We start from the raw sequence: 21668 nt of genomic DNA on the forward strand, positions 1-21668 counted from the left end.
ATTTTACCACAGGGCCGCGGCTCCGCGGTACGGGGGAAGGACGGTATGGGGCGGGGCCAAGCGGGGCGAAGGCACAACTGGTGGGAAACAGTGGTTGCCAGGGGCAACGGCAAATACTCCAGCCAATGGCGAGGCTGAACGCCTACTACCTAGTTCAAACTGGAGTTGTAATCCAGGTGGGTGCTCTTGGATGATGTTTAAAAAGGAAGGAGGAAAATAAAGTACACAGTTCCTCATCTGTTCTTTCATTTGACAAATGTTTGTTGAGGGCTAAGTGCCAGGGTTCTAGGTAGGGTTCTAGACACCGAGGATCCTGCGACTATCAGAGCTGTTGTGGTACCTTCTCTCCTAGAGCTTACATTCTGTTGGGGTTAGACAACTACTAATAAGTGCAAAAGATAATTTCAGAGAGTGGGGGGAAAAAAGGAATATAAAATAGGATGATGCACTAGAGTGACGGGGTGGGAGCGGGGAAACGTGGGGAAAGATGACTACTTTAGATGAGAATGGTCAAGGAGAACCTGGATGAAGTGTCCTTTGAGCTGAACCACCCCCACCCCCCAGGCAAGAACTGGGGAGTTTTCCTTGCAGAGAAAACGGCCACTCATGTTAGCTTGGAATGTTAGAGGAACTGAAAGCGAAGTTATATTCTTAACTATGAATATAATTCCTCAAGCAGGATTTAATTACAAGTAGATGAGAATCCACCTTATTCTTAATCTGTAAAAAGGGAGACAAAACTGTTCCTGTTATTTTCAGATGTAACTCCTGCAGTTTAAGACTGATTAAGCCAAAAGGGGGGGGGGGGGGGGAAGATTGATTAAGCCATCCAGTAAAGACCACTAGAAACAAACCTGTAGCCCAGAGTTAGTTTTATTTACTTTCTGCAGCAAGGGATACTGGACTCCAGAGGAACCTGGACCATCTCATCAAGCAAAAAAAGAATAGGGTCATTATTGGATTGCGAGGAAAGGTGAAGTAAAATTTTGGTGAAATTTAAATGAAGCAGTGTTTTGATAGGCCCAAAGCAAAGCAATGCTGTGTGTAAAAGTGTTAACATCAAGCCTAGGCCTGAGGGGCACCTGGGTGGCTCAGTCAGTTGAGCCTCCGACTTCCACTCAGGTCATGATCTCGCGGTTTGTGAGTTCGAGCCCCACATTGGGCTCACTGGTGTCAGCCTGTCTGTGCAGAGCCCATTTCAGATCCTCCGTCCCCCTCTCGCTGCCCCTCCCCTGCTAGCGCTCTCTCAAAAAATAAATATTAAAAAAAAAAATAGGTTTAGGTTAAATTCCAGTTAAAAAAAAAAAAAGCCTAGGCCTGAGCTTAGAAGCAAGTTCAGGGTTCTCTTCCCTTTGAAATCTCAAATTTAGGTTAGACGTGGAATGTTGGGTCTGAAAACTCCTTATTTAAAGTTTTGCAACTAGATTGAAAATCGTGTGTCAGGATGACCCATATAGCTCAGATCCTTCAGGCAAGAATGGGATTTTCCATCCACACCAAAAAAATTTCAAACCTTGAAGTGTGTACAACAAAGTATTATTTTAAAGAATATTTTTCAGCACAACATCCCTGATGTTCATTAACAGAAACCGTATTTACAAAAAGGCACTAAGTATTCCACAGACTGATAAAAGTATACAACATTTGGAGACCTAATCGATATCAGGCATAAAGAATATATAAAGAAACCCCTCATTCATACAAAGCTGGTGAGAATATAAATTAGTACAACCTTATAAAATAATATTGATATAAAAGCTAGAGGGGCCCCTGGGTGGCTCAGTCAGTTAAGCAACCGACTCTTGATTTCAGCTCAGGTCATGATCTCATGGTTTGTGAGTTTGAGCCCTGAGTTGGGCTCTGTGCTGACAGCACGGAGCCTGCTTGGGATTCTCTCTCTCTCTCCCTTTCTCTCCCACCCACTTCTTTCTCTCTCTCTCTCTCTCTCACTCAAAATAAATAAATGAAGATTTAAAAATAAATAAAATAGGGGCGCCTGGGTGGCTCAGTCGGTTGAGCTTCTGACTTCAGCTCAGGTCATGATCTCACACTTCACGAGTTCGATCCCTGCATCGGGCTCTGTGCTGACAGCTCAGAGCCTGGAGCCTGCTTTGGATTCTGTGTCTCCCTGTCTCTCTGCCCCTAACCCACTAGCATTCTGTCTCTGTCTCTCTCAAAAATAAATAAACATTTAAAACATGTAATTAATTAGTTAATTAATTAATTAAAAGCTAGAGCATTGTATAAATAACATAATATTTGGAGATATTGCCTGAGCTCCATTCTCCGCATCTCCCTATCTTCTTGTACCCACTACACATTATATCCAAGATAGAATAAGAGGAAATGTGTTATCTAGTTTAGGTGGAAAGCTAAGGAAGGTTTCTCTGATGAAACTGAGTACAGGTGCCGCCCCCCCCCCCAAAAAAAAAAAATCTACCAAGAACAAAACAACATATAATGTTTGGCAATATTTATTTCTAGGTTGTGCTCTAAAATTCAGAGTGCACAAGCTTGAGAGAACTGAATGCTAGGCAAATAACACAGAAGGGCCAACACAAGTAATAGAAGTCCACAGAAGGATTGCCATCGGCTGAACAAAAGATTCCCTAGGAATCATGTCTACATGGGACTGTCAGGAACAGACAGTACCTTCATGAGCAGAGCTGGGAAGAGAGACCAGAGGAGAAAATTCCAAATGGGGAAGTGTTTGGAAGGGCCTTGGGTCTGCTGTATACTTGGGACATCAATTTTCTCTGGTTCCAAGGTACAGTGGTCTACTTTATCACTGACCAGAAACTTTCTGGATGCTGGGGTCTTGCTCTAGTTTAATGCAAACAAAAGCATTATGGTATCAACTTTGTCTACAAATTTTGTTCTAATTGATCAAATGTAATTTCTAAATTGGGATGAAAAAGTACGTGTGTATTATCTTTTAAAAAATCCCAATGCAAAACTGTAGCCAGGTTGATTTGTTATAACCCAATAAAGAGAGATAGATACTGCCAGCCATAAATGATAAAAATTTCCTTTCAATGAGCATTGGCTACCAGTCCCGGGGCTGACAAAGAAAAGATGTGAGAAGGAATGAAGTTCTTAGAAACATTGGGAATTAACGTCATTTTATTTTAAACTAGGTGGATTGGTTTCCCTGAGTTTGACTTACGAAGCGGTAATCCTAGGAGAAGTCAAAAATCCAAATGAAATCAAACTAACTGTCAAAAGTACAGAAGGAAACTGCTCCGCGTATCCATTTGACTCACGGATTTGTTAACAGTCTCAATGTCTTACCAACCAAAATGTTGCCTTTTTAGATTAATTTATTTTTGAAACAGAAAATATTTATCATCGAATAAAAGTTTTCTATTTCTTTTTAAAAAAATAAAATAAAATAAAATAAAATTCAGAGTGCATGCTCTGGAGTTCAACTTCAGGCTTTAGAAATACTAAAGTTTAAGTTGTGGTTACACCACTTATTAGCACTATCATGTTGTAAAAATGACAACCTCATGGTGCTTCAGTTTCTTCACCTATAAAATGTGAGAGGAAAAAGTAATAGCAATACTGCTTTCAGAGGATTGTGAAGATTTCAATCAGATAAATTCAGGTTTAGCACTTAAAGCAGCATCAGCATTGTTACTCTTCTCTTTTTGCTTCTCTTTTTGAAATGTTTTACAATGAAAGCATATCGCTTTTAGAAATAGAAATCTGGATTTTCAACAAACCCTATCCCTCCCACCATGTGATTCTGATCCAAGTTATCTGCCAACCATTCTTTGAGAACCATCAGACTAGATGGACATTCAGGATTTTTCTGTTTCTCTTTATAAAATCACTATATATTGTGATAAATTATTCTGGGCATAAAACACAAAGGTGGCTTATTCTTAGCCATCTTCAATGGAGGACTTCCCCCCAATGCTCCCAAATAGCTTGCTCTAGAATTTAATTGCTTGGCTTGTAAGGAAGTCCCTGTGTTACTGCCATCAACACTCGTCATCATTTAAAACATGCAGGTAATGATTGGGCTAAGTTCTAGGAAAAATTGTGGAGGTGTAGGGGAAATAGGTGATCTCGTGAATTGTTGACAAGAATATACATCGGTACAACCTCTCCAGCAAGCAATTTGGTAATATTCAAATGCATTTCTAGGAATTTAAGCTTTAGATAGACTCCAACTTTTTAAAAATGCACAAGGAGCGTCATTACCACATTTTTTTAAATAGCAAGAGATTGGAAATAGCTGAATAAGTATCAATATGAAACTGATTAAATGATGGCTTATCCATATGGTCAAATACTATCAACCTTCATTAGAAAAAAATAACTTTGTACACTATAAAATAGAATGCTAATAACATATAGCATCAAGGACACAAGAGTTACAGTACAAAGTTCACACTATGCTATTATACAGTTGTACAGAAAGCACACACACAAACACACACACAGTATTTGCTTGAAATAGTGGTTGTCTCTGGAAATGGAAACTCAGAGGATGGGAGACAGGAGTGGGAAGGAGACATGTTATTGCATGTTCTTTTATCCTTTTAAATTTTGTCCCAACTATGTGTACTACATATTCTAAAATTAATTTTCAAAAAATGTAGAAAGGCGGTTTGTTCAGAAAGGAACAGGTTCAATGCCAAAAACTTTAGAAAGATAGTTAGAAAAGACCTTAACTCTGTCTTTCCTGCCATATTGATGTATACTTCCTATTGTTTCTGTTAAAAAAGGATGTTAAGGAAACGGGGTGGGGGGGGCGGGGCGCTTGGGAGAGACGGCCATTGAGAGCACAATATTGCCTATAGCGCTGAAAATTGGCACTGCGCCTCAGAGTAATGTTGACAGACGTTGGGGGGGGGGGGGCTGACGACTCAAATATCATCTGTCACAACAGTCATGCAGGAACACCATCCTAATGGGTTGCCTGCCACATAAGTGGCATCTTCAAAAATTCAAAGCACATTGCAAAGATGTAATTAATTCTTACATTAACTAGTAGGCAGTTTCATTAGCCCCATCATGCAGGTGAAGCTATGGCAAGAATAATAATTTCTCTTTTGTCATGCCTGGCAGAACCTGTCCTATATTTTTAGTCCTAAGTCTGGGAAATTTTAAAGATTTTGGCACACTGGGCTGGGAAACAAGGCAGTTACTAAACAGTGGATAGATTATTCCCCATTTGTTATTTTGATGCACACGTGCGTGTGTGTGTGTGTGTGTGTGTGTGTGTGTACTAAAAAGTCAGCCTTAGGGGCGCCTGGGTGGCTCATTCGGTTAAGTGCCCACCTTCAGCTCAGATCATGATCTCACAGTTTGTGGGTTCAAACACCTTGTTGGGCTTTCTGCTGTCAGCACAGAGCCTGCTTTGGATCCTCTGTCCTCTCTTTCTGCCTCTCCCCTGCTTATTCATTCTCTCTCTCTGTCTCTCTCAAAATAAAAAAATAGAAAATAAATAAATAAAAATAAAGTCAGCCTTTTACATACCATAAGGAATGAATCTGGATTCCAGGCTTGCCTCTGTCTTTTGCTGATTGTGTGACCTTTGCTGATTGTATGTGACCATGGGCAGGTCACTAAAAACAATAACAATATTACCTGACACTACAGCAAAGTTGTTTGTTGTCCGTTTGAATTGACAGCCTGCTGTCAACCAAGCTCTGGGCTTGAAGTTTCCATGCATCATCCCCCTTAATGGGCACACTAACCCCCATAGGTAGGTACAGAATTATTATTATTATTATTATCATTATCATTATCATTATCATTATTATTATGGAAACTGAGAAACAGATTATCATCTAACTCATCCAAGGTCCCATAACTGTAAGTGGTGATTCCAATCCAGGGCTGTCTGACCTGAGTCCATCTTTTAACTGCTCTGCTCTACCTCTGTGACAAATGTAAAAGTTCCTTATAAACTCCAAAGCATCTCACAGATACTAGTTTTACTCTAGTAACTAACACAAAGGACCAGCACATGGGAGGCAATTAATGTTGTATAGATGAGTAAAGCAGGCTGGCTGAACCAAAGTTTATGCAAGAAGTATTTGGAATAAAATAATCCCTTTAATATCAGACTTCTCTTAAGTAACAATTCCACATGCCAAAATCATCAGAGAACAGTAATCCAAGCAATGATTACAGCTATTAATAACTTATATTCATCAGTCATAGTTTATATTCATAATCAGAACAATAGTAAATGATACTCATTCAAGATATGCCTTGGGGAAGGCCTGCAAGGATCTGACATACCTTCCTTCTAAATCAAAGAAAAAACTCCTCCGTGTTAGAATGTGAGTAATATTTAAATACAGGATTCTTATCAGTTGGCTTTGGATCCAAGTCATCACCCATGGTGTAGACATTCCACTAGAATTAAGGCTCAAGCAAAACTCCCAAAAGCCTTTAATTGGAGACACATCCAGAGAAAGGCGTATTAACCAGAATCCTGAGCTATTGCAAAGACTTGAGGCCTGTTTCCATCACTATCAGGAAACAGCTTATTACCAGTTTGTTATAAAGGATACAACTCAAGAAAAGCCAAATGGAAGAAATGCACAGGGCAAAGAAGGGAGAAAGTATTCAGAGCCCCCATGCCTTCTCTGGGTGCACCACCCTCCCAGCACCTTGATGTGTTCACCAACCTGGACGCTCTCGGAATCCCTTCGTCTTGGGTTTTTATGGATGTTCCATTACCTAGGCCTGATTGATTAAATCATTAGCCATTGGTGATGAACTAAATTCCCAGCCCCTTCCTCCTCCCTGGAAGGTCAGAGGGGTGTGGCTGAAAGTTCCCTCCAACCACAGGTAGGTTCTGCAACCAGGACCCCATCCTCCTAGAGTCCCCACAATAGCATAAACTCAGGTCTGATAGAAAATGATTATGGATAACAAAAGGTGCTCCTTTCATCCTAGCACTCAGGAAATGAAGTTCTGTGCCAGGAACAGGGACAAAAAACAAATAGATGTTTCCCATTGTACCACAATATCACACAGCTGTTAACCAAAATGTAACTAAGACTATGAGTTTTGCAACTAAAAATGTTAAGGAGAGGTTGTTTTACTAGGAAAGAATAGAGTAGAAAAGGATGTAGGGGAGGGAAGATGCTTATTGAAAAAAAGAAAGAGAGAGGCGCCTGGGTGGCTCAGTCAGTTAAGCATGGGACTCTTGATATCAGCTCATATCATGATCTCACAGTTTCTGAGTTCAAGCCCCACGTCGCACTCTGTGTGGACCATTGGAGCCATCTTGGGATTCTTTCTCCCTCTTTCTTCCCCTCCCCCACTCTCTCTCAAAATAAATAAATAAGCTTTAAAAAAATAAAAGAAGGGGGGAGATATAAAAATTTACTATCTTCTAGTTTGTTTGTTTGTTTGTTTTTCCATATCATACTGTTCTTTTCATTTACCTTTTCATAAAAAGAGTCTTTCCTGGGTTGCCAGGCTGGCTCGATCAGTAGAGCTTATGACTCTTGATCTCAGGGTCATGAGTTTGAGCCTCACGTTGAGTGTAGAGATTACTTAAAAATAAAATACAACTTAAAAAAAAAGAGGCTTTCCCTGTTTCTACAAAGTTTTCATAATTATCATTCTGTTGACTAAATAATATTCTACTAGCGATATAGCATAATCCTTTGACCATTTTCCTATTTCGGATGCCTGTTTTGCAATACCTAATACAGCTTGAACATCTTCATGTGTATACATTTTTGTACATGGATAGCTAGCTTCTTTTTACTAATAATACGTGTTGAATATTAATAAATTGAAACTTTGTGGGCATGGTTTTAATAAGTCTTCACAAGAACACTGCAACCCTATGAGGTACTTTTATTTTTATTTATAATTGAAGAAACAGCCTCAGAAAAGTTAAGTCACTTGCCACTTGCTAGTAAGTGCAAAGGTAAGACTCAAACCCAGGTCTGTCTAGAGCCAAAGGTGGTACTCTCTAATTCAGTCATCCAACAAAGTACCATAGTCTGGGTGGTTTATAAACAACAGAAATTTCTTTCTCGCAGGTCTGGAGACTAGAAGTGCAAGATCAGGGCACCAGCACGGTCACGCTCTGGTGAGGGTCCCCTTCCATCTTGCATTTCTATCCTCACATGGTAGAAGGGAGAAGAGTGGTCTCTCAGGTCTCTCTTATAAGGGCATTACCTTCATTCATTACGGCAGAGCCTCCCCAAGACCCCACCTCCTGATACCATCACATTAGGCGTTAGGATTTTGACTTCGTGGGGAGAATTTGGGGAGACACAATCAGCCCACAGCAACTTGTTAGGTACCAGGTACTCTTCCTGGCACTGTGGATGCAGCAGTGAACCAAACTGACGAATATCCGTGGCCTCTTAGAGCTTACATTCTAGAGGAGGCAGGAAGACTATCGAAAGGGGCAGAAGTTAGATGCACAGTAGATGAACCCTTGACACGTGCCTGGAGCCAAAATAAAGCGAAGGAGATTTGGGTTGGTCAGGGAGGGCCTCACTGTGATCTCAAGGGACGCTTGAATAAAGATCTTAAGGAGGTGAAAGAGCAAGCAATGTGGACAGCTGGGGAAAACCATTCAGGCAGCAGGGCTGGCAAAGGCCCTGAGTGGAAGCGTGCCTGGCAGGGAGGCCTCACAGCACCAAGCCCAACGTGGCTGAGTGGAGAAAGTCGGGGGCGGGGGGTTTTCAGAGAGAGCAAGGAAGGAGGGGTACTTAGAATCAGGCAGGACATTGTAGGTTATGGAAAGGACGTTGCATTCTATTCCGGTCTTTTTTTTTTTTTTAAGATTTTATTTTTATGTAATCTCTACACCCAACTTAGGGCTTGAACTCACAACCCTGAGACCAAGAGTCACATGCTCCACTGACTGAGCCAGCCAGGCGCCCCTATTCTGCTCTTAACCACTCCACCACATTGCCTCTCAATAATTCTACTGGACAGGGGCGCCTGGGTGGCTCGGTCGGTCGGTCGAGCATCCGACTTCAGCTCAGGTCATGATCTCACAGTTCATGAGTGTGAGCCCCACATCGGGCTCACTGCTGTTAGTGCAGAGCCCGCTTCAGATCTTCTGTCCCCCGAGTCTCTGCCCCTTCCCCACTTGCGCGCACTCTCTCTCTCTCTCTCTCTCAAAAATAAATACATCTTTAAAAAAATAATAATAATTCTACTGAACAGATTTCCAGGAGGGGGATTCTGACGTGAAAGGATGTGAGCATCTTTATTTTACTATCACTCCCAGAGACTGCCTACTCAGATTTAGGCTACAGGGGTCCTCGCTTACTTGGGCACTTCCAAGGCTCTTGCCTAACTTTCTTAAAAATGAGGGGAGGGGTGACTGGGTGGCTCAGTTGGTTAAGCGTGCAACTCGGTTTCAGCTCAGGTCATGATCTCACAGTTTGTGAGTTCTAGCCCCGCGTTGGACTCTTTGCTGACAGCTCAGAGCCTGGAGCCTGCTTCAGATTCGGTGTCTCCCTCTCTCTCTGCCCCTCCCCACTCTTGCGCTGTTTTTGCTTTTGTTTTATGTTTATTTATTCTTGAGAGAGAGAGAGAGAGAGAGAGCGTGCGTGCCAGAGTGGGGGAGGGGCAGAGAGAGAGAGAGAAAGGGAGACACAGAAACCAAAGCAGGCTCCAGGCTCTGAGCTGTCAGCAAAGAGTCCAACGGGGGGCTCGAATTTGCAACTGTGAGATCATGACCTGAGCTGAAGTCGGACGCTTAACCAACTGAGCCACCCAAGGCGCCCCTAAAAAAAATTAAAATTTTTAAATTTTTAAAAAATTAAAAATTTTAAAATTAAAAAAAATTTTTAAAGAAACAGTAAGTATATACGCCTTAAATTTCCACAATGATATATGTCAAATGTATTTAAATTAAAAAACAAAGTCAAACAAAAAAACAAGTATAATCATGTCTCAATTAGTACAGTAGCTACATTCCAGGAAAATTTAGAGTATATTAAATCCCTGTAAATATTCTTCATGTTTATATGTAAAACAGAATTAGGTGCTAGTTCAGCTATTACAAATGGGATTTTTACTTACAGGAATGTATTGGAAATGTTCAAAAGGATGCGGGACCATTTTATACATTGTAGGATGTCTGCCTAACATCCCTGACCCCCTTTCCTAAATTCCTGTTGTGCCCTTAGTTATTGTGATAACCCAAAACAATCATGTTATGAGCATGAGTTGAATTGTGTTCCCCAAATAGATATATTAATATCCTAACCCCTGGTCCCGGTGAATGTGATGTTATTTGAAAATAGTATTTGCAGATGTAATCAAGCTTAAATGAGGTCATAGTTGATTAGGGTGAGCTAGTCCATTGGATTAACAGTGACTTGATATACTTATAAAAGGAGAAAATGTAGACACAGACACAGGGGGAGAAGGCCATGCAAAGACAAGGGCAGAGATCAGAGTGATGCATCTCTAAGCCAAGGATTGCCGACCGGTACCAGGAACTAGGAGAGAAGCATGACAGACTCTCCCTCAAGGCCTCCAGACTTTGATTTCAGACTTCTGACCCCTGGAACCATGAGAGAATGAATTTCACTATTTTAAGCCACCCAGTTTGCAATACTTTGTTACCGCGTCTCTGGGAAACCAATATAAATGTCTTACATAGCACAATGAAGACACTGTTGAAAACCTGTCTTTGTGCCTCCTTCCTGCACAGTGCCCAGATCTCTGCTTAGATAATACCTGCCAGCAGTGCCTTCCTCGAACACCTTAATCCAGGTATCACCCCGCCCATCCTGCTCATTCCTTTACCCCGCTTACATTTGTCTTCATTTTTCATTACCTGACATGATATACTTTATTTATTTTCTTAGTCATTGTCTGTCTTCCCAACTAGAATGCAAGTTCCAGGAAAGGGCAATTTTGTCTTGTTCACTGCCATTCCCCAGCACCCGGAACAACCCTTTCCCACACAGGAGCTCCACTGACATTTATTGAACTAGCAAATGAGGATCTCCTTTGCAGAGAGAGGACAAATGCAATCTTAATATAATGAGGAATAGAACAGAATAGCTTACCTGGAGAAAGCAAAGAGACATAGCAAAGCACCTGAGAGCTGGAAGACTTGGAGGAAAAGTAATTCAAATGTTTTAGTGAAAGTTGGATATACAACCTCTTTTGATCACGGGATGTTATTGCTGATGCCGCAGATGTAATGTGCAAATATGCATATGCTTGACTGGCAAGGCATTGGAGCCAAAAAAGCTACATCTGTCACGCTTGTCTGAAGCCAGTCCAAATAGGCTGAACATGCATTTAGAGAGCTCTGAAAGCATTTTATATCTGGTACGTGCTGTCAAAGGCAGTAGGAAAAAAAATGTGTTGGCAAGGGACAGTACATACTAACCAGCCGAGTTCGTGCGTGCATTAGGTTACATGCAGGTGTCACAGCTTCGGCACTGTAGACACTTCAGGTCAAACAGTTATTTGTTGGTGAGGGGCTTCCCTGTGTGTGGGAGGATGATTATCAGCATCTTTGGTACCATGTGACAGTAGCACCCACCTTCTCAGCTATGACAACCAAAAACGTCTGCAGACATGGCCAAATGTCCTCTGGGGGCAGTCACCCTTGGTTGAGAACCACTGAGTTACATGTGATGCTTGTCCACTCCCCCCTCCTTCCTTGGCAACTCCCCCTTATGCCCCCAACACACACACACACACACACACACACACACACACACACACACACACACACTGAAACAACCCTCCCACCTCCCTGTCCTCAAAGGATGATTTATTCCTATATGTTCTCCCACCGAATGTGCCTCTGGGACTTCCTGAGGTCATCCGTGGTCAACCATGACATTAGAAGCCTCTAACAAAACACATCTCTTAAGGTCATAAGAGTGTCTAGTTCCGTTCTATATTGAGGCTAGACTTGACCATGTGACTTGCGTTAGCCAATGGGACATTAGCTGGCATGGTGATGCATGCAAGTGAAACACTTCCACACTCAGGCTTGTCCTACTGAAACATTCCTTTCTAAGAGCCCAGGGCCGTGTAAAGAAGCTCAAGCTAGACTACTGAATGATGAGAGGCCGCGTGGACAGAGGCACAGGTAGGTGAGAAGCCATCTTGGATGTTTCAGCCCCAGGTGAGCCTTCAGCTGCACGCAACCACGAGTGACCACGGCTATATCATGGTGAGTCAGGTTATATCGTGGTATATCAGCTGGGCCCAGTCAACTCACAGAATGGTGAAATTTAGGAAATCATTTTTGCTTGAAGCCAATGAATTTTGAGGTAATTTTTACACAGCAACATACAACTGAAACATCAAATATCTAAGTCGTTGAAATGAGTAGGAAGCGGTGCAATGCTAGAGCTGGCTCGTATTAGCTCACAAGAGCCAACTGTTAAATTTTCCGGATTTTTCTGAGACGATTATTAAATACAGCCTTTATCAAAAATTGAATTATATAAACTTAGATTGAAATAAATTATATTTAAAGGAAATACTCAAAACATATCATTTCTTAAAAAACATATCATTTGGGGCACCTGGGTGGCTCAGTCAGTTGAGCGTCCGACTTCGGCTCAGGTCATGATCTCGCAGTCTGTGAGTTCGACCCCGCGTCGGGCTCTGTGCTGACAGCTCAGAGCCTGGAGCCTGCTTGGGATTCTGTGTCTCCCTCTCTCTCTGCCCCTCCCCTGCTCATGCTCTGTCTCTCTCTCTCTGTCAAAAATAAATAAAACATTTTAAAAATGAAAAATAAAACATATCATTTGTTAATTCCTTTACCATATTTTACTATTATTGATGCTCTTGAGGTTTTCTATGTCCATCGTATCTGTATGGTGAACATACTATGTAATAGTGTACTATTGCTCATCTCTTTCCAATGACATCACATTGGTAGCTTGAAATTGGCCTTGAATAGTAGGAGTACTTATACCACAGAAATTACCAAATGCTGCAAACCAGGGCTTTATTTTTGTCCAGAGAGCCAGTTGTTAAATTTATCAGCACATCACTGGTACTCTCCTTAGAGGGGCTTAAATAATAGCAATAATACAATATTTAGGGTGTGTGTGTGTATGTGTGGTGTGTTAATGGGGAATAAACAGGATTATCATGCAAATAATGAATTCCCTTCATAGCTTAGCAGGATATGCTATGAGAATACAGATGAAGGCAGCACCAGAGACTTTCTGGGTGTACAAGTTTTTATTGGACTATTGTTTCTTGTATATCTACAGTGTTAAGTGATAGTCATGGAGCCTTCCAAGTAATTGCTGTGTGCTGTACTGCCAGTGAGAAAAGCATAATGTGGTTGCCTATTTCTTGTCTGTGGGTAAAAATCAGCAAAGTCTGGCATTCTGGACGGTTTAATAAAGAAAGATACAAGAAATAATAGCAGTAATAACAGCTAGCATTCACTGAGGACTTCTGTGTGCCAAAGTTGTTCTAAACTCTAAACAATTCTTTGGGGTTGCTCCTATTTTTATCCCAATTTTACAGATGGAGAAATCAAGGCACGGAGAAGTTCAATATTATGCCCAAGGTTAGAGTACTAGTAACCAGTGGAGCCAATGGACTCAGGCAACATATTTATGGGGAGAACAGGGTGGAATATGTGAAATTAGGACTCTGTGTTCATAGTACTCATGAGTTATAGTCAAATTTATTTACTCCTATGGGAGATATTCCCAGCATTCTCTGACTCCACAGCCCTCTGCCCAGCAAGGCCTTTGTAATAGGCCTGTTTGGGCAGAGTAACACCCTTCTAAGGCCTACAGGTGAAGGTGGTAATCCCATTGTGCATACCCTATCTTATCTTTCTCTTTGCTCATGTAGAAAATTGCTTGCACAGGGATGCTTGGCTGGCTCAGTTGGTAGAACATGTGATTCTTGATCTTGGGGTTGTGAGTTTGAGCCCTACACAGGGTGTAGAGACTACTTACAAATAAAATCTTTGGGAAAAAAATTTTTTTAAAGAAAGTTGCTTGCAGTATTTTTCAAAGCGATCAATATAATAAAACCCAAACTACTTGGGTAAAGGGGAGAAGGGAGGGATGGATGAGCAGAGCACAGAGGATTTTTAGGGCAAAGAAAGTACTCTGGATGATATTATAATGTCCAAAGCCACAGAATGTACAACACCAAGAGTGAACCATAGTGTAAACCAGGGGCTCTGGGAAATTATGATGTGTCCATGTAGGTTCATCAGTTGTAACAAAGGTATCACTCTGGTGGGGATGCTGATAATGAGGAGGCTGTGCACGTGTGGGGGCAGGAGGTATGTGGGGAAATCTCTATACCTTTCCTTTAATTTTTCTGTGATCTTAAAACTGCTCTAAAAAAATTCTTTAATTTTTTTTAATTTTTTTTTTGAGAGAGAGACACACACACACACACAGACTGCGAGTGGGGGAGGGGCAGAGAGCGAGAGAGACAGAATCTGAAGCAGGCTCCAGGCTCCATGCTGTCAGCACGGAGCCCGATGTGGGGCTCAAACCACGAGATCATGACCTGAGCTGAAGTCAGACGCTTAACCTACTGAGCCACCCACGCTCCCCTTAAAAAAAATTCCTTAAAAAAATATATTTAGGGGAGATGGTTTTTACTATTGAGTAAGGCCACATAAAAACCAGAAGAGACCAAAGTGCCTGGTCTGTTAGGTGTGGATTCCTTACCAGTCATCCTCACTCGGTTCTGTGGCCTCTTTTCACATGCTACCCAGAGTGGGCACTGGACAAAAGAAGCCACGCTGCCCTCGAATACTTAAATGGACAATAAATGCTTTGCTCAGTCTGCCTTCCTCCCTTACAGCAATTAGAGGTATTTTACTCACGGTTTATGGCGTCCTGTCACACTTGATTGATAGCCTGTCCTCTGAGCCCATAAATGTTTTTAGGAGCCTGTGAATCAAAGCTAGTTATTCAGTCCTGTGGGAGATATTCCCAGCATTCCCTGACTCCACAGTCCTCTGCCCAGAGAGGCCTTTGGAACAGGCCACCACTGGCAGAGCATAATTTGAAAGGTTTAAGCTTCCAATAGAACCTTTCCAAGCGACCTTAAACTAGCGCCTACAAGAGTACAATAGTACACTTAAGTGTTAATTTCTCCAGCATCAAGTTTGCAAATAATTTTTTAAACCCAACTGTCAACAACAGAGGGATTATAAAATCATGCCACACCACACGTCCATAAGATGGGATATCATGCAGTTGTTGCTAAGACAGAGGTAGCTATAGGCTGTCCTTCTTAGGACAGTTGTGGACATGATGGGGGCCGAGATTTCCACACGCTCCTCCTCTCCTGGCCACGTGCAAAGGCTGCAAAGACTGGAAACTTGCAGCCACTGCCCATTCTGTCATGTTATGGTCTCCTCCTTCCTTTGACTTGCAGGAGGTCTTTTAAAAAAAACCACAGTCTATGGCAGCAGTTTCTCATCGAACGTGGGAATGATCTTGCTGCCTGTCAAAATCAACACCACACCCCCCCCACACTTTGATACTATACAATTCCAGCTGTAGTTGTCAAATCCTTTTGATTACACACGAAACACTGCCCTTGGTTGCTTTCATGTATGTTTTATGAGGACACCTAGACATGAATATTTATTTAAGCAACTTGGAGCATGTCTCTTTGATTTTCTTCTTCTGTTCTGAGTCATGTTAAAAGGGTTGGGCAGGTGCACCATGTCGTAGCTAACCTGTTATGGCTTTTGCCTTACTGCCCGCCCCCACCCCCCATCCCTACCACGCCAGACAGCTGAGCTGTCTAGGAAATGAAAAACATTGCCTGGGTTTGCATCAGTTAGCAGTATGACACGCATCCCTGTGTTACCGATGAAACAGAACTCTTTCTTTGCAGTGTCAGCTTACCCACACAATATGTCAATGTACCCTTGTCATTTAACTATTGCCTGCTTGGATTCCTTTTATGGTGGCTGCCTTGGTCAACCCTTCATCACTTTTGTCTCACCCTCCTTCTGCCTCAAGCTTCAAATTCTTTTTTTTTTTATGTTTATCTATTTTTGAGAGAGAGAGAGAGAGAGAGAGAGAGAGAGAGAGAGAGAGAAAGAGACAGAGTGTGAGTGGGGGAGGGACAGAGAGAAAGGGAATCACAGAATCTGAAGCAGGCTCCAGGCTCTGAGCTGTCAGCACAGAGCCCAATGTGGGGTTTGAATCCACAAACTGTGAGATCATGACCTGAGCCAAAGTAAGATGCTTAACAGACTAAGCCACCCAGGTGCCCCTCAAGCTTTAAACTCTTAAATGATCTTTCTACTACAGAGGGATATGTCTAGAAACCACCAGTTTCCCTAGAACCTTTTAGAATAAGATCCAACCTCCTTAGAATGGCAATATGGAACTTTTATATTCTTAGTTTTACATGTGTCTCAGTCTTCTGCCTCTCACCCCAATAATAATAATAATAATAATAATAATAATAATAGTTATTGCTATTATTATTGAGAGCTTTGTAGGTGCTAAGCATGTTACATGCATAATAACTCCTTGTGCATCTGTGCTTTGATCGCACTCAGCATTTCTAGTTTCTAGAAGTTTCCATGTTGTTTCACAAATGCCCCTGCCTTTCTGCAGATGCTGTTTCCTTCCCTAACTTCTCTGCCTTATAACCCCTATTTATCCTTCAGACTCAGCTCAAGTATCACCACCTCCTGAAGCCTTCCCTGACTTGTTTTTCTTCCAATTACCTCTACTTTAGAAAATAGAAGGCAATGTTTCTGCTCAAATAACCAGAGTATAGGAAGGACAGGAGTCCAGATTAGCTTCTGGGACAGTTAGAACAAGGGACATAAATGCTGCCAGAATGTTCTTTTACTATTTCTGGTTTTCTTGCCCCCCTTGTTTTTCAGTTTTAGCTACCCTCTCTCAGACTGGCTCTCACCACAAAGTTGGAGGTACTGTCTCTGGCAGCTCCCAGTCTACCAGAGAGGGAGGAAACTTGCTGGCCTTGGTCTCAACTTTAAACCCCTCCCAAAAGGGCTCTGGTTGGCTCAGCTGAGTCAGGCCCCACCCCTGAGCCAATCATTTGACCAGTGAGGGGTGGGCTAGAAGCATTTCTCAGAAGTGTGTGTCATACTACGTTTGAGGAGCTTGGAGGCCGTGGGGGACAGGGGTAGGGACAGTGCTGGATAGACATGGATATCCATGTGTACAGTCTTACCGTACCCTTCCCCAACCCCACTCAGTGCTTTAGTGTTTTTAAGTGCTGTCAACATCTTTGTTTACCAACACTCCTTTTAATGTGCAAATAAACCCTTTTTCCAAGGAGATAAAACAGAATCTTGTTATAATAGTTCCCAGAGTCTTTTTTTTTAATGTTTTTATTTTATTTTTGAGACAGAGAGAGACAGAGCATGAACGGGGGAGGTACAGAGAGAGAGACACAGAATCGGAAGCAGGCTCCAGGCTCTGAGCCATCAGCCCAGAGCCCGACGCGGGGCTCGAACTCACCGACCGCAAGATCGTGACCTGAGCTGAAGCCGGATGCTTAACCGACTGAGCCACCCAGGCGCCCCAGTTCCCAGAGTTTTTTAACCCAAGCTAGCAATAAATTATTTTCTGGTGCATGCCATAGGTCTTTTGCAAGAATTCAGAACCACACCAATGGTTCTGAACCATTAACTGACTCTATTAGTTAACTTTATGCTGCAGTTAACAGCCTGGCCGATCCCAGATGAGTGAGCAGTAAATGTTTATTGTTGCATGCCACCGAGTTTTGGTGGTTGCTTTTTCACAGCATCGTTGCAGCTACAGATAACTAACTTAATAGGATTGCACTTCTGGCCCTCGTGTTTGGATGGAGCCACAGTTCTGGTAGTGAGTTGAGAGTAAAGGTTATAGTGACATTTCTGGGCTAGAGCATTCAATCGGTGGTATGAGACCCTCTAGAACTCTCTTTCCACCCTCTGGACAGCAACCTAAACTTTTGTAATGGTAGCTACTCCATCGGCCTAGCTCCCTTAGAGACAATATGAGCTAAACACACCACTGGGTTGTTTTAAGCCTGAGTTTTGGAGTGGCTAGTTACTGTGGCATAACTTAATCTAACCTGAGTGAGGTGAGAAAGGGTATTTGAAGAACTTTGCTAAAGGTTATCTATTGCTTTCTACTTGGTGCTCTTTGAGAAATTGCAATAAATGTTTGAATTGTATTTTCAGTTCTCGGTTATCATCCTGGTTTGACTTGCTTGCTCACTCTTGACTGGCTTAGGTTTGGGCATATTAGAGAACTGGTTGCCAAGAAATTGGGAAAGAGAATAGCTGCCCCTCACCTTCTAAATATCTTGGGATTTTTCCCAAACAGAAAAGGTTTTCAGATGTTGAACATTCCAAATGTCCACTAAATTCCCTCTAGCAAGGCAGATGAAGTGAGGGCGCCTGGGTGGCTCGGTTGAGTGTCCAACTCTTGATCTCGGCTCAGGTCATGATCCCACAGTTTCATGGGTTTGAGCCCCACATCAGACTCTGTGCTTACCATGCTCAGAGCCTCCTTGGAATCCTCCCCTTGTCTCTGCCCCTCCCCTGCTCACGCTGTCTCTGTCTCTCTCCAAATAAACAAATAAACTTAAAAAAAAAAAAGTAGACACAATGGAAGTTCTTCTCCTTCTAGATTATATATTATCACAGCAAAAAAGAAGGCTTCCTTCAACAATGGAAGTGGGATAGGCAAGAGGACAAAGAGGAAGGACTTTGTAAAGCAAAACCCAAAAATCCCTTGGACATGCACAACTTCCCATTCCTTTGAGAATGTAGTTGAAATACATACAAAGAAGAAAACAGGAGGAAATCTTTGTGACCTTCAGTTAGGTAAAGATTTCTTAGATATCACACCAAAAACTCCAAAACACTGTTGGGTTGATCTTGAACACTAACATCATCTACTCATTGAAAGACATTGTTAAGAGAATGAAAAAACAAGCCACAAACTGGGAGAAAATATATGCAAAGTGCATGTATGATAAACGGCTTGTATCCACAATATGTAAAGAACTCTCAAAGCTCAATAAAAAAAAAAGACCAGTTAAACAATGGATAAAATATTTGGACATATACTTCACCAAAGATATATGCAGAAGGTAAATAATCACAAGAAAAGATGCTGGACATATCATTTGTCATTCCAGAAAGGGAAATTAAAATCACCAGGGGGTACCACAATACTCCTAGTATGGCTGTAATCACAAAGACTCATCATAGATGTGGAACACCTGGAACTATCTTACATTGTTGGTGGAGATGTAAAATGGCACAACTACTCTGAAAACATTTGATGCTTTCTTAAAAAGTTAAGCCTACACCTACCATATGGCCCAGTCATTCCACTTCTAAGAATTTACCCAACAGAACTGAGAACATATGTTTACACAAAGACTTGTACAGGAATGTTCATAACAGCTGTCTTTGTAATAGCCCCAAACTGGAAACAATCCAAATGTTCATCAAAGGTGACTGGATACATTAATTGTGGTATATCAATACCATAGAATATCAATGATAAAAACACATGAACTGTTGATATACCCAACAACATAGCGATTCTCAAAATAATTATGATAATTGAAAGAAGCCAGGCCAAAAGAAAAAAAAAGGAGTACATAGTTTAGGACTGATTTACATCAATTTCTAGAAAATATTAACTAAGATACAGAAAGCAGATTAGTGGTTGCCTGTAGGCAAGGTGGGTGGGGATAAAAAGAAATTGGATTCCAAAAAGGCAAAGGGAAACTTCGGGGGAGTGATGGCTATGTTCAGTATCTTGATTATGATGATGGTTTCATAGGAGTCTATTTATGTCAAATCATAAAATTATACAACTTAAATATGTACAGTTTATTAAATGTCAATTACACCTCAATTTAGCTGAAAAATATATGTGTAGAATGCATCAGTTATTGACTGAGTAATGATTCAGGAAGGAACTACCAAATGGTCTACCAACTTGGGTTATAAACATTGGGAAATTACAGTAAGTAGAAGGTTGGCAGCTACAGGTGCATGTTTCTTCCGTTGCCAGCCTGACCTTCAGATTTGGCTCAACTAAATCCAAAGACAAGTGCAAAGACAATCCAGTCTTCTGGGAGTCCAGAAGATCTGTAATATAGAAACCTCTTTGTCACATACCTGAAATTGAGTAGGATGGTCGCATGGGCTGTGACAGCCGGTATGAGCTTGACTGCAGACAGGTTAAACCAAAGTAGTTCAGGAAATCATTCAGCACATTTGTCTCTGCTACTGATAAAAATGTTGCTTGGTTACCTGCATGGGATAGAAAAAAACCCTTTATTTCAAGTTAAGCACCCATAAGTTTAGCACCCTAAGTTTCCTGAATAATAATGCAAACATTCATACACATAACTTATTATCATCTCCAATCCAATAAATAAAAATGAGGAACGTGATTGTCTCTTCTGCAAAAGGTTATTAAAAGTTGTATGGTCTTAGGGCACGTGGGTGGCTCAGTCACTTAAGCATCCCACGTCAGCTCAGGTCATGATCTCATGGTTTGTGAGTTCAAGCCCTGAGTCAGGCTCTGTGCTGACAGCTCAGAGCCTGGAGCCTGCTTTGGATTCTGTGTCTCTGTCTCTGTCTGCCCCTCCCCAACTCATGCTGTGTGTGTGTGTGTGTGTGTGTGTGTGTGTCTATCAAAAATAAATAAACATTAACAAAAAAATTTTTTTTAAGTTGTGTGGTCTCTCAGAGCCACCCCTTGGTAACAACACAAAAAGTTTTAAAATCTGCATTGGAAAATTTTTGTGAGAGTTTTGCTTTTCTGGTAAAGTTTGAGCTTTTCAAATATGATGGTCATATAATTTTGTAAAAATTTATTTTTCTGTTGTAGAAGAACATGGGGACCAAGAATGAAAAGACTAAAAATCTAATCCTGGCTCTCCTATGAACTCAATTTCCGCGTCTGCAAAACAGAGATACAAGAAGCACCTACCTGTAGTAGGTTTGAACAGTGGGCCCCCAAAACACATATCCATGACCTAATCCCCAGAAAATGTGAATGTTACCTTATTTGGGAAAACAGTCTCTGTAGGTAAAATTAAGGATCTTGGAATGAGGAAATCATCCTGGATTATCTGGGTGGGCCCTAAATCCAATGACAGGTGTTCTTATAAGAGAAAAGCAAGAGAGATTGGAGACTGAGGGGGAAAAGATAAGGCAATGTGAAAATGGAGGCAGAGAATGGAGGGATGAAATGGAACGATGTGGTCCCAAGTCAAGGAAACCAGTAGCTGGAAAAGGCGGGGAATGGAATCTTCCCTGGATCCGCTGGATTCAGTGCTCTGCCTACACCTTGATTTCTGACTGTGGCCTCCAGAACCATGAGAGAGTACCTTTTTTTTTTTTTTTAAACCAATTTGTGGTAATTTATTACTGCAGCCTCAGAAAAACAATACATTAACTCACAGAGCACAAAAAAATGGGAATAGTACTACCAGCATTGTAGGTTTGCTATGAGGATTAAACGAGCACTTAGAAGAATGCTTGATACCTTGCAGGCAGATAGAAGGGCTGAGTTGTTGTTTTTTTTTATGTTTATTTATTTTTGAGACAGAGAGAGACAGAGCATGAATGAGGGAGGGTCAGAGAGAGAGGGAGACACAGAATCTGAAGCAGGCTCCGGTCTCTGAGCTGTCAGCCCAGAGCCCGACGCGGGGCTCGAACT

At 41.7% G+C, this 21668-nt stretch overlaps 1 protein-coding gene across 2 annotated transcripts in view; it reads left to right on the forward strand.

The window, feature by feature from the left end:
- The first annotated feature begins 154 nt into the window (after positions 1–154).
- TBC1D31 (TBC1 domain family member 31) overlaps positions 155–21668 on the forward strand; it is a 97626-nt gene continuing 76112 nt past the window's right edge. For both annotated transcript variants that reach the window (XM_058698982.1, XM_058698983.1), the window contains exon 1: positions 155–176. The gene's annotated coding sequence lies outside the window, so the exon portion shown is untranslated. The remainder of the gene's footprint in view (positions 177–21668) is intronic.

Source organism: Neofelis nebulosa, chromosome 14 (genome assembly GCF_028018385.1).
Source record: "Neofelis nebulosa isolate mNeoNeb1 chromosome 14, mNeoNeb1.pri, whole genome shotgun sequence".
Taxonomy (NCBI): domain Eukaryota; kingdom Metazoa; phylum Chordata; class Mammalia; order Carnivora; family Felidae; genus Neofelis; species Neofelis nebulosa.